Source organism: Aythya marila, assembly GCF_965140915.1.
Source record: "Aythya marila genome assembly, contig: HAP1_HAP1_SCAFFOLD_930, whole genome shotgun sequence".
Taxonomy (NCBI): domain Eukaryota; kingdom Metazoa; phylum Chordata; class Aves; order Anseriformes; family Anatidae; genus Aythya; species Aythya marila.
Window position 1 is genome coordinate 4,999 of NW_028137163.1, and position 13,468 is coordinate 18,466.

The 13,468-nt window shown below is 41.6% G+C and overlaps 1 long non-coding RNA gene across 1 annotated transcript; it reads right to left on the reverse strand.

Moving 5' to 3' along the window:
* Positions 1-863: 863 nt before the first annotated feature.
* Positions 864-12,160, reverse strand: LOC309891147. Its single transcript, XR_014319478.1, has 3 exons — positions 10,485-12,160; positions 5,871-10,118; positions 864-5,503 (listed from the first exon to the last, which is right to left on the reverse strand). It is a non-coding gene; the product is annotated as an uncharacterized lncRNA (long non-coding RNA).
* Positions 12,161-13,468: the final 1,308 nt, after the last annotated feature.

Below are 13,468 nucleotides of genomic sequence, written 5' to 3' on the forward strand. Positions count from 1 at the left end.
CCAAAACACGTCAAAAACACCCCAAAAAAGAACTGAATCAGAAGAAAAAACACCAAAAACTATGAATTTCCCCACAAAACCACCCTAAACTCACCTGATCTTCTTCAAAACCCACAATCCACTCCCATTTCCCTTAAGGACCAACGAGAATCCAACTAAAACCCAACGGACACCCCAAAACAAGTCAAAAACACCCCAAACAAGAACGGAATCACCCCCAAAACTGGAAGAAAATCCCCAAAAAACATAGATCCACCCCAAAACGACACTAAACCTACCTGATGTTCTCCAAAACACGCAAGTTAAACTTTTCCAACATGATGAAAAACAAGAACCCAACAAAACCCAACAGAGACCCCAAAACATGTCAAAAACACCCCAAAAAAGAACGGGATCACCCCCAAAACTGGAAGAAAATTCCCCCCCCAAAAATTTACAATTTTCACCATGATGACCAACATGAACCAAACGAAAACCCAAAAGGAGACACCAAAACACGTCAAAAACACCCCAAAAAAGAAAGGGATCACCCATAAACTGGAAGAAAATCCCCAAAAAGCACAGATCCAATCCCAAAACCAGCCTAAACCTACCTGATGTTCTCCAAAACCCACAAATTTACCCTTTTCCACCATGATGACCATGGAAAACCCAACGAAACCCAATGGAGACAAAAAACATGTCAAAAAAAAAACAAAAAAAAAGAACAGGATCTCCCCAAAAAAGAGAAGAAAACCCCAAATGCCATAGATCCACCCCAAAAGTCCCCCTAAGCCTACCTGATGTTCTCCAAAACCCACAATTTACCCTTTTTCACAATGATGACCAACGAGAACCCAACAAAACCCAATGGACAACCCCAAAACACGTCAAAAACACCCCAAAAAAGAACAGGATCACCCCAAAAAACAGAAGAAAACCCCAAATACCATGAATCCACCCCAAAAGTCCCCCTAAACCTACCTGAAGTTCTCCAAAACCCACAATTTACCCTTTTCCACCAAGATGCCAACAGAAAACCCAACGAAACCCAACAGAGACATCAAAACATGTCAAAAACACCCCAAAAAAGAACGGGATAACCCCCAAAACTGGAAGAAAATCCCCAAAAAGCATGGATCCAATTCCAAAACCACCCTAAACCTACCTGATCTTCTCCAAATCCCAAAGTCCACTCCCAACCACCATAAAACCCATTAGGAACTCAACAAAATGCAACAGAAACCCCAAAACACCTCAAAAACACCCCAAAAGCAAACCGGATCAGAAGAAAATACGTGATTTAACCCCAAGAAAACCCTTAAACCTACCTGATCTTCTCCAAATCCCAAAATCCACTCCCACCCACCATAAAACCCATTAGGAACTCAACAAAACGCAATGGAAACCCCAAAACACGTCAAAAACACCCCAAAAAAGAACTGGATCAGAAGGAAAAAAAAAAAACAAAACTATGCATTTCCCTCCCAAATCACCCTAAACTTACCTGATCTTCTTCAAAACCCACAATCCACTCCCGTTTAACTTAACGACCAACGAGAACCCAACAAAACCCAACGGAGACCCCAAAAGAAGTCAAAAACACCCCAAAAAAGAACTGGTTCAACCCCAACAACGAAAGAAAACCCCAAAAGCCATAGATCCACACCAAAAATCCCCCTAAACCAACCTGAAGTTCTCCAAAACCCACAATTTACACTTTTCCACATTGATGACCATGGAAAACCCAACGAAACCCAACGGAGACCACAAAACACGTCAAAAAAAAAAAAAAAAAAAAAAAAAAGAAAGAAAGGGATCACCCCCAAAATTGGAAGAAAATCCTTCAAAATCATAGATCCACCCCAAAACCACCCTAAACCTACCTGATGATCTCCAAAACCCACAATTTACAATTTTCCAACATGATGACCATGGAAAACCCAACGAAACCCAACGGAGACCCCAAAAGAAGTCAAAAACACCCCAAACAAGAACGGGATAAACCCTAAAAACGAAAGAAAACCCCAAAAGCCATAGATCCACACCAAAAGTCCCCCTAAACCTACCTGATGTTCTCCAAAACCCACAATTTACACTTTTCCACCATGATGACCACGGAAAACCCAACAGAGAACCCAACACACGTCAAAAACACCCCAAACAAGAACAAGATCACCCCCAAAACCAAAGAAAACCCCAAAAAGCACGGATCCAATCCCAAAACCACTCTAAACGTACCTGATGTTCTCCAAATCCAAATGTCCACTCCCAACCACCATAAAACCCATTAGGAACTCAACGAAACCCAACGGAAACCCCAAAACACGTCAAAAACACCCCAAAAAAGAACTGAATCAGAAGAAAAAACACCAAAAACTATGAATTTCCCCACAAAACCACCCTAAACTCACCTGATCTTCTTCAAAACCCACAATCCACTCCCATTTCCCTTAAGGACCAACGAGAATCCAACTAAAACCCAACGGACACCCCAAAACAAGTCAAAAACACCCCAAACAAGAACGGAATCACCCCCAAAACTGGAAGAAAATCCCCAAAAAACATAGATCCACCCCAAAACGACACTAAACCTACCTGATGTTCTCCAAAACACGCAAGTTAAACTTTTCCAACATGATGAAAAACAAGAACCCAACAAAACCCAACAGAGACCCCAAAACATGTCAAAAACACCCCAAAAAAGAACGGGATCACCCCCAAAACTGGAAGAAAATTCCCCCCCCAAAAATTTACAATTTTCACCATGATGAACAACATGAACCAAACGAAAACCCAAAAGGAGACACCAAAACACGTCAAAAACACCCCAAAAAAGAAAGGGATCACCCATAAACTGGAAGAAAATCCCCAAAAAGCACAGATCCAATCCCAAAACCAGCCTAAACCTACCTGATGTTCTCCAAAACCCACAAATTTACCCTTTTCCACCATGATGACCATGGAAAACCCAACGAAACCCAATGGAGACAAAAAAACATGTCAAAAAAAAAAAAAAAAAAAAAAAAAAAAAAGAACAGGATCTCCCCAAAAAAGAGAAGAAAACCCCAAATGCCATAGATCCACCCCAAAAGTCCCCCTAAGCCTACCTGATGTTCTCCAAAACCCACAATTTACCCTTTTTCACAATGATGACCAACGAGAACCCAACAAAACCCAACGGACAACCCCAAAACACGTCAAAAACACCCCAAAAAAGAACAGAATCACCCCAAAAAACAGAAGAAAACCCCAAATACCATGAATCCACCCCAAAAGTCCCCCTAAACCTACCTGAAGTTCTCCAAAACCCACAATTTACCCTTTTCCACCAAGATGCCAACAGAAAACCCAACGAAACCCAACAGAGACATCAAAACATGTCAAAAACACCCCAAAAAAGAACGGGATAACCCCCAAAACTGGAAGAAAATCCCCAAAAAGCATGGATCCAATTCCAAAACCACCCTAAACCTACCTGATCTTCTCCAAATCCCAAAGTCCACTCCCAACCACCATAAAACCCATTAGGAACTCAACAAAATGCAACAGAAACCCCAAAACACCTCAAAAACACCCCAAAAGCAAACCGGATCAGAAGAAAATACGTGATTTAACCCCAAGAAAACCCTTAAACCTACCTGATCTTCTCCAAATCCCAAAATCCACTCCCACCCACCATAAAACCCATTAGGAACTCAACAAAACGCAACGGAAACCCCAAAACACGTCAAAAACACCCCAAAAAAGAACTGGATCAGAAGGAAAAAAAAAACAAAACTATGCATTTCCCTCCCAAATCACCCTAAACTCACCTGATCTTCTTCAAAACCCACAATCCACTCCCGTTTAACTTAACGACCAACGAGAACCCAACAAAACCCAACGGAGACCCCAAAAACGTCAAAAACACCCCAAAAAAGAACTGGTTCAACCCCAACAACGAAAGAAAACCCCAAAAGCCATAGATCCACACCAAAAATCCCCCTAAACCAACCTGAAGTTCTCCAAAACCCACAATTTACACTTTTCCACATTGATGACCATGGAAAACCCAACGAAACCCAACGGAGACCACAAAACACGTCAAAAAAAAAAAAAAAAAAAAAAAAAAAAAAAAAAGAAAGAAAGGGATCACCCCCAAAATTGGAAGAAAATCCTTCAAAATCATAGATCCACCCCAAAACCACCCTAAACCTACCTGATGATCTCCAAAACCCACAATTTACAATTTTCCAACATGATGACCATGGAAAACCCAACGAAACCCAACGGAGACCCCAAAAGAAGTCAAAAACACCCCAAACAAGAACGGGATAAACCCTAAAAACGAAAGAAAACCCCAAAAGCCATAGATCCACACCAAAAGTCCCCCTAAACCTACCTGATGTTCTCCAAAACCCACAATTTACACTTTTCCACCATGATGACCACGGAAAACCCAACAGAGAACCCAACACACGTCAAAAACACCCCAAACAAGAACAGGATCACCCCCAAAACCAAAGAAAACCCCAAAAAGCACGGATCCAATCCCAAAACCACTCTAAACGTACCTGATGTTCTCCAAATCCAAATGTCCACTCCCAACCACCATAAAACCCATTAGGAACTCAACGAAACCCAACGGAAACCCCAAAACACGTCAAAAACACCCCAAAAAAGAACTGAATCAGAAGAAAAAACACCAAAAACTATGAATTTCCCCACAAAACCACCCTAAACTCACCTGATCTTCTTCAAAACCCACAATCCACTCCCATTTCCCTTAAGGACCAACGAGAATCCAACTAAAACCCAACGGACACCCCAAAACAAGTCAAAAACACCCCAAACAAGAACGGAATCACCCCCAAAACTGGAAGAAAATCCCCAAAAAACATAGATCCACCCCAAAACGACACTAAACCTACCTGATGTTCTCCAAAACACGCAAGTTAAACTTTTCCAACATGATGAAAAACAAGAACCCAACAAAACCCAACAGAGACCCCAAAACATGTCAAAAACACCCCAAAAAAGAACGGGATCACCCCCAAAACTGGAAGAAAATTCCCCCCCAAAAAATTTACAATTTTCACCATGATGACCAACATGAACCAAACGAAAACCCAAAAGGAGACACCAAAACATGTCAAAAACACCCCAAAAAAGAAAGGGATCACCCATAAACTGGAAGAAAATCCCCAAAAAGCACAGATCCAATCCCAAAACCAGCCTAAACCTACCTGATGTTCTCCAAAACCCACAAATTTACCCTTTTCCACCATGATGACCATGGAAAACCCAACGAAACCCAATGGAGACAAAAAACATGTCAAAAAAAAAAACAAAAAAAAACAAAAAAAAAAAACAAAAAAGAACAGGATCTCCCCAAAAAAGAGAAGAAAACCCCAAATGCCATAGATCCACCCCAAAAGTCCCCCTAAGCCTACCTGATGTTCTCCAAAACCCACAATTTACCCTTTTTCACAATGATGACCAACGAGAACCCAACAAAACCCAACGGACAACCCCAAAACACCTCAAAAACACCCCAAAAAAGAACAGGATCACCCCAAAAAACAGAAGAAAACCCCAAATACCATGAATCCACCCCAAAAGTCCCCCTAAACCTACCTGAAGTTCTCCAAAACCCACAATTTACCCTTTTCCACCAAGATGCCAACAGAAAACCCAACGAAACCCAACAGAGACATCAAAACATGTCAAAAACACCCCAAAAAAGAACGGGATAACCCCCAAAACTGGAAGAAAATCCCCAAAAAGCATGGATCCAATTCCAAAACCACCCTAAACCTACCTGATCTTCTCCAAATCCCAAAGTCCACTCCCAACCACCATAAAACCCATTAGGAACTCAACAAAATGCAACAGAAACCCCAAAACACCTCAAAAACACCCCAAAAGCAAACCGGATCAGAAGAAAATACGTGATTTAACCCCAAGAAAACCCTTAAACCTACCTGATCTTCTCCAAATCCCAAAATCCACTCCCACCCACCATAAAACCCATTAGGAACTCAACAAAACGCAACGGAAACCCCAAAACACGTCAAAAACACCCCAAAAAAGAACTGGATCAGAAGGAAAAAAAAAACAAAACTATGCATTTCCCTCCCAAATCACCCTAAACTTACCTGATCTTCTTCAAAACCCACAATCCACTCCCGTTTAGCTTAACGACCAACGAGAACCCAACAAAACCCAACGGAGACCCCAAAAACGTCAAAAACACCCCAAAAAAGAACTGGTTCAACCCCAACAACGAAAGAAAACCCCAAAAGCCATAGATCCACACCAAAAATCCCCCTAAACCAACCTGAAGTTCTCCAAAACCCACAATTTACACTTTTCCACATTGATGACCATGGAAAACCCAACGAAACCCAACGGAGACCACAAAACACGTCAAAAAAAAAAAAAAAAAAAAAAAAAAAAGAAAGGGATCACCCCCAAAATTGGAAGAAAATCCTTCAAAATCATAGATCCACCCCAAAACCACCCTAAACCTACCTGATGATCTCCAAAACCCACAATTTACAATTTTCCAACATGATGACCATGGAAAACCCAACGAAACCCAACGGAGACCCCAAAAGAAGTCAAAAACACCCCAAACAAGAACGGGATAAACCCTAAAAACGAAAGAAAACCCCAAAAGCCATAGATCCACACCAAAAGTCCCCCTAAACCGACCTGATGTTCTCCAAAACCCACAATTTACACTTTTCCACCATGATGACCACGGAAAACCCAACAGAGAACCCAACACACGTCAAAAACACCCCAAACAAGAACAGGATCACCCCCAAAACCAAAGAAAACCCCAAAAAGCACGGATCCAATCCCAAAACCACTCTAAACGTACCTGATGTTCTCCAAATCCAAATGTCCACTCCCAACCACCATAAAACCCATTAGGAACTCAACGAAACCCAACGGAAACCCCAAAACACGTCAAAAACACCCCAAAAAAGAACTGAATCAGAAGAAAAAACACCAAAAACTATGAATTTCCCCACAAAACCACCCTAAACTCACCTGATCTTCTTCAAAACCCACAATCCACTCCCATTTCCCTTAAGGACCAACGAGAATCCAACTAAAACCCAACGGACACCCCAAAACAAGTCAAAAACACCCCAAACAAGAACGGAATCACCCCCAAAACTGGAAGAAAATCCCCAAAAAACATAGATCCACCCCAAAACGACACTAAACCTACCTGATGTTCTCCAAAACACGCAAGTTAAACTTTTCCAACATGATGAAAAACAAGAACCCAACAAAACCCAACAGAGACCCCAAAACATGTCAAAAACACCCCAAAAAAGAACGGGATCACCCCCAAAACTGGAAGAAAATTCCCCCCCCAAAAATTTACAATTTTCACCATGATGACCAACATGAACCAAACGAAAACCCAAAAGGAGACACCAAAACATGTCAAAAACACCCCAAAAAAGAAAGGGATCACCCATAAACTGGAAGAAAATCCCCAAAAAGCACAGATCCAATCCCAAAACCAGCCTAAACCTACCTGATGTTCTCCAAAACCCACAAATTTACCCTTTTCCACCATGATGACCATGGAAAACCCAACGAAACCCAATGGAGACAAAAAACATGTCAAAAAAAAAAAAAAAAAAAAAAAAAAAAGAACAGGATCTCCCCAAAAAAGAGAAGAAAACCCCAAATGCCATAGATCCACCCCAAAAGTCCCCCTAAGCCTACCTGATGTTCTCCAAAACCCACAATTTACCCTTTTTCACAATGATGACCAACGAGAACCCAACAAAACCCAACGGACAACCCCAAAACACGTCAAAAACACCCCAAAAAAGAACAGGATCACCCCAAAAAACAGAAGAAAACCCCAAATACCATGAATCCACCCCAAAAGTCCCCCTAAACCTACCTGAAGTTCTCCAAAACCCACAATTTACCCTTTTCCACCAAGATGCCAACAGAAAACCCAACGAAACCCAACAGAGACATCAAAACATGTCAAAAACACCCCAAAAAAGAACGGGATAACCCCCAAAACTGGAAGAAAATCCCCAAAAAGCATGGATCCAATTCCAAAACCACCCTAAACCTACCTGATCTTCTCCAAATCCCAAAGTCCACTCCCAACCACCATAAAACCCATTAGGAACTCAACAAAATGCAACAGAAACCCCAAAACACCTCAAAAACACCCCAAAAGCAAACCGGATCAGAAGAAAATACGTGATTTAACCCCAAGAAAACCCTTAAACCTACCTGATCTTCTCCAAATCCCAAAATCCACTCCCACCCACCATAAAACCCATTAGGAACTCAACAAAACGCAACGGAAACCCCAAAACACGTCAAAAACACCCCAAAAAAGAACTGGATCAGAAGGAAAAAAAAAACAAAACTATGCATTTCCCTCCCAAATCACCCTAAACTTACCTGATCTTCTTCAAAACCCACAATCCACTCCCGTTTAGCTTAACGACCAACGAGAACCCAACAAAACCCAACGGAGACCCCAAAAACGTCAAAAACACCCCAAAAAAGAACTGGTTCAACCCCAACAACGAAAGAAAACCCCAAAAGCCATAGATCCACACCAAAAATCCCCCTAAACCAACCTGAAGTTCTCCAAAACCCACAATTTACACTTTTCCACATTGATGACCATGGAAAACCCAACGAAACCCAACGGAGACCACAAAACACGTCAAAAAAAAAAAAAAAAAAAAAAAAAGAAAGGGATCACCCCCAAAATTGGAAGAAAATCCTTCAAAATCATAGATCCACCCCAAAACCACCCTAAACCTACCTGATGATCTCCAAAACCCACAATTTACAATTTTCCAACATGATGACCATGGAAAACCCAACGAAACCCAACGGAGACCCCAAAAGAAGTCAAAAACACCCCAAACAAGAACGGGATAAACCCTAAAAACGAAAGAAAACCCCAAAAGCCATAGATCCACACCAAAAGTCCCCCCTAAACCGACCTGATGTTCTCCAAAACCCACAATTTACACTTTTCCACCATGATGACCACGGAAAACCCAACAGAGAACCCAACACACGTCAAAAACACCCCAAACAAGAACAGGATCACCCCCAAAACCAAAGAAAACCCCAAAAAGCACGGATCCAATCCCAAAACCACTCTAAACGTACCTGATGTTCTCCAAATCCAAATGTCCACTCCCAACCACCATAAAACCCATTAGGAACTCAACGAAACCCAACGGAAACCCCAAAACACGTCAAAAACACCCCAAAAAAGAACTGAATCAGAAGAAAAAACACCAAAAACTATGAATTTCCCCACAAAACCACCCTAAACTCACCTGATCTTCTTCAAAACCCACAATCCACTCCCATTTCCCTTAAGGACCAACGAGAATCCAACTAAAACCCAACGGACACCCCAAAACAAGTCAAAAACACCCCAAACAAGAACGGAATCACCCCCAAAACTGGAAGAAAATCCCCAAAAAACATAGATCCACCCCAAAACGACACTAAACCTACCTGATGTTCTCCAAAACACGCAAGTTAAACTTTTCCAACATGATGAAAAACAAGAACCCAACAAAACCCAACAGAGACCCCAAAACATGTCAAAAACACCCCAAAAAAGAACGGGATCACCCCCAAAACTGGAAGAAAATTCCCCCCCCAAAAATTTACAATTTTCACCATGATGAACAACATGAACCAAACGAAAACCCAAAAGGAGACACCAAAACACGTCAAAAACACCCCAAAAAAGAAAGGGATCACCCATAAACTGGAAGAAAATCCCCAAAAAGCACAGATCCAATCCCAAAACCAGCCTAAACCTACCTGATGTTCTCCAAAACCACAAATTTACCCTTTTCCACCATGATGACCATGGAAAACCCAACGAAACCCAATGGAGACAAAAAACATGTCAAAAAAAAAAAAACAAAAAAAAACAAAAAAAAAAAAAAAAAAGAACAGGATCTCCCCAAAAAAGAGAAGAAAACCCCAAATGCCATAGATCCACCCCAAAAGTCCCCCTAAGCCTACCTGATGTTCTCCAAAACCCACAATTTACCCTTTTTCACAATGATGACCAACGAGAACCCAACAAAACCCAACGGACAACCCCAAAACACCTCAAAAACATCCCAAAAAAGAACAGGATCACCCCAAAAAACAGAAGAAAACCCCAAATACCATGAATCCACCCCAAAAGTCCCCCTAAACCTACCTGAAGTTCTCCAAAACCCACAATTTACCCTTTTCCACCAAGATGCCAACAGAAAACCCAACGAAACCCAACAGAGACATCAAAACATGTCAAAAACACCCCAAAAAAGAACGGGATAACCCCCAAAACTGGAAGAAATCCCCAAAAAGCATGGATCCAATTCCAAAACCACCCTAAACCTACCTGATCTTCTCCAAATCCCAAAGTCCACTCCCAACCACCATAAAACCCATTAGGAACTCAACAAAATGCAACAGAAACCCCAAAACACCTCAAAAACACCCCAAAAGCAAACCGGATCAGAAGAAAATACGTGATTTAACCCCAAGAAAACCCTTAAACCTACCTGATCTTCTCCAAATCCCAAAATCCACTCCCACCCACCATAAAACCCATTAGGAACTCAACAAAACGCAACGGAAACCCCAAAACACGTCAAAAACACCCCAAAAAAGAACTGGATCAGAAGGAAAAAAAAAAACAAAACTATGCATTTCCCTCCCAAATCACCCTAAACTTACCTGATCTTCTTCAAAACCCACAATCCACTCCCGTTTAACTTAACGACCAACGAGAACCCAACAAAACCCAACGGAGACCCCAAAAACGTCAAAAACACCCCAAAAAAGAACTGGTTCAACCCCAACAACGAAAGAAAACCCCAAAAGCCATAGATCCACACCAAAAATCCCCCTAAACCAACCTGAAGTTCTCCAAAACCCACAATTTACACTTTTCCACATTGATGACCATGGAAAACCCAACGAAACCCAACGGAGACCACAAAACACGTCAAAAAAAAAAAAAAAAAAAAAAGAAAGGGATCACCCCCAAAATTGGAAGAAAATCCTTCAAAATCATAGATCCACCCCAAAACCACCCTAAACCTACCTGATGATCTCCAAAACCCACAATTTACAATTTTCCAACATGATGACCATGGAAAACCCAACGAAACCCAACGGAGACCCCAAAAGAAGTCAAAAACACCCAAACAAGAACGGGATAAACCCTAAAAACGAAAGAAAACCCCAAAAGCCATAGATCCACACCAAAAGTCCCCCTAAACCTACCTGATGTTCTCCAAAACCCACAATTTACACTTTTCCACCATGATGACCACGGAAAACCCAACAGAGAACCCAAAACACGTCAAAAACACCCCAAACAAGAACAGGATCACCCCCAAAACCAAAGAAAACCCCAAAAAGCACGGATCCAATCCCAAAACCACTCTAAACGTACCTGATGTTCTCCAAATCCAAATGTCCACTCCCAACCACCATAAAACCCATTAGGAACTCAACGAAACCCAACGGAAACCCCAAAACACGTCAAAAACACCCCAAAAAAGAACTGAATCAGAAGAAAAAACACCAAAAACTATGAATTTCCCCACAAAACCACCCTAAACTCACCTGATCTTCTTCAAAACCCACAATCCACTCCCATTTCCCTTAAGGACCAACGAGAATCCAACTAAAACCCAACGGACACCCCAAAACAAGTCAAAAACACCCCAAACAAGAACGGAATCACCCCCAAAACTGGAAGAAAATCCCCAAAAAACATAGATCCACCCCAAAACGACACTAAACCTACCTGATGTTCTCCAAAACACGCAAGTTAAACTTTTCCAACATGATGAAAAACAAGAACCCAACAAAACCCAACAGAGACCCCAAAACATGTCAAAAACACCCCAAAAAAGAACGGGATCACCCCCAAAACTGGAAGAAAATTCCCCCCCCAAAAATTTACAATTTTCACCATGATGACCAACATGAACCAAACGAAAACCCAAAAGGAGACACCAAAACACGTCAAAAACACCCCAAAAAAGAAAGGGATCACCCATAAACTGGAAGAAAATCCCCAAAAAGCACAGATCCAATCCCAAAACCAGCCTAAACCTACCTGATGTTCTCCAAAACCCACAAATTTACCCTTTTCCCACCAAGATGCCAACAGAAAACCCAACGAAACCCAACAGAGACATCAAAACATGTCAAAAACACCCCAAAAAACAACGGGATAACCCCCAAAACTGGAAGAAAATCCCCAAAAAGCATGGATCCAATTCCAAAACCACCCTAAACCTACCTGATCTTCTCCAAATCCCAAAGTCCACTCCCAACCACCATAAAACCCATTAGGAACTCAACAAAACGCAACAGAAACCCCAAAACACCTCAAAAACACCCCAAAAGCAAACCGGATCAGAAGAAAATACGTGATTTAACCCCAAGAAAACCCTTAAACCTACCTGATCTTCTCCAAATCCCAAAATCCACTCCCACCCACCATAAAACCCATTAGGAACTCAACAAAACGCAACGGAAACCCCAAAACACGTCAAAAACACCCCAAAAAAGAACTGGATCAGAAGGAAAAAAAAAACAAAACTATGCATTTCCCTCCCAAATCACCCTAAACTTACCTGATCTTCTTCAAAACCCACAATCCACTCCCGTTTAACTTAACGACCAACGAGAACCCAACAAAACCCAACGGAGACCCCAAAAACGTCAAAAACACCCCAAAAAAGAACTGGTTCAACCCCAACAACGAAAGAAAACCCCAAAAGCCATAGATCCACACCAAAAATCCCCCTAAACCAACCTGAAGTTCTCCAAAACCCACAATTTACACTTTTCCACATTGATGACCATGGAAAACCCAACGAAACCCAACGGAGACCACAAAACACGTCAAAAAAAAAAAAAAAAAAAAAAAAAAAAAAAAAAAAAAAAAGAAAGGGATCACCCCCAAAATTGGAAGAAAATCCTTCAAAATCATAGATCCACCCCAAAACCACCCTAAACCTACCTGATGATCTCCAAAACCCACAATTTACAATTTTCCAACATGATGACCATGGAAAACCCAACGAAACCCAACGGAGACCCCAAAAGAAGTCAAAAACACCCCAAACAAGAACGGGATAAACCCTAAAAACGAAAGAAAACCCCAAAAGCCATAGATCCACACCAAAAGTCCCCCTAAACCTACCTGATGTTCTCCAAAACCCACAATTTACACTTTTCCACCATGATGACCACGGAAAACCCAACAGAGAACCCAACACACGTCAAAAACACCCCAAACAAGAACAGGATCACCCCCAAAACCAAAGAAAACCCCAAAAAGCACGGATCCAATCCCAAAACCACTCTAAACGTACCTGATGTTCTCCAAATCCAAATGTCCACTCCCAACCACCATAAAACCCATTAGGAACTCAACGAAACCCAA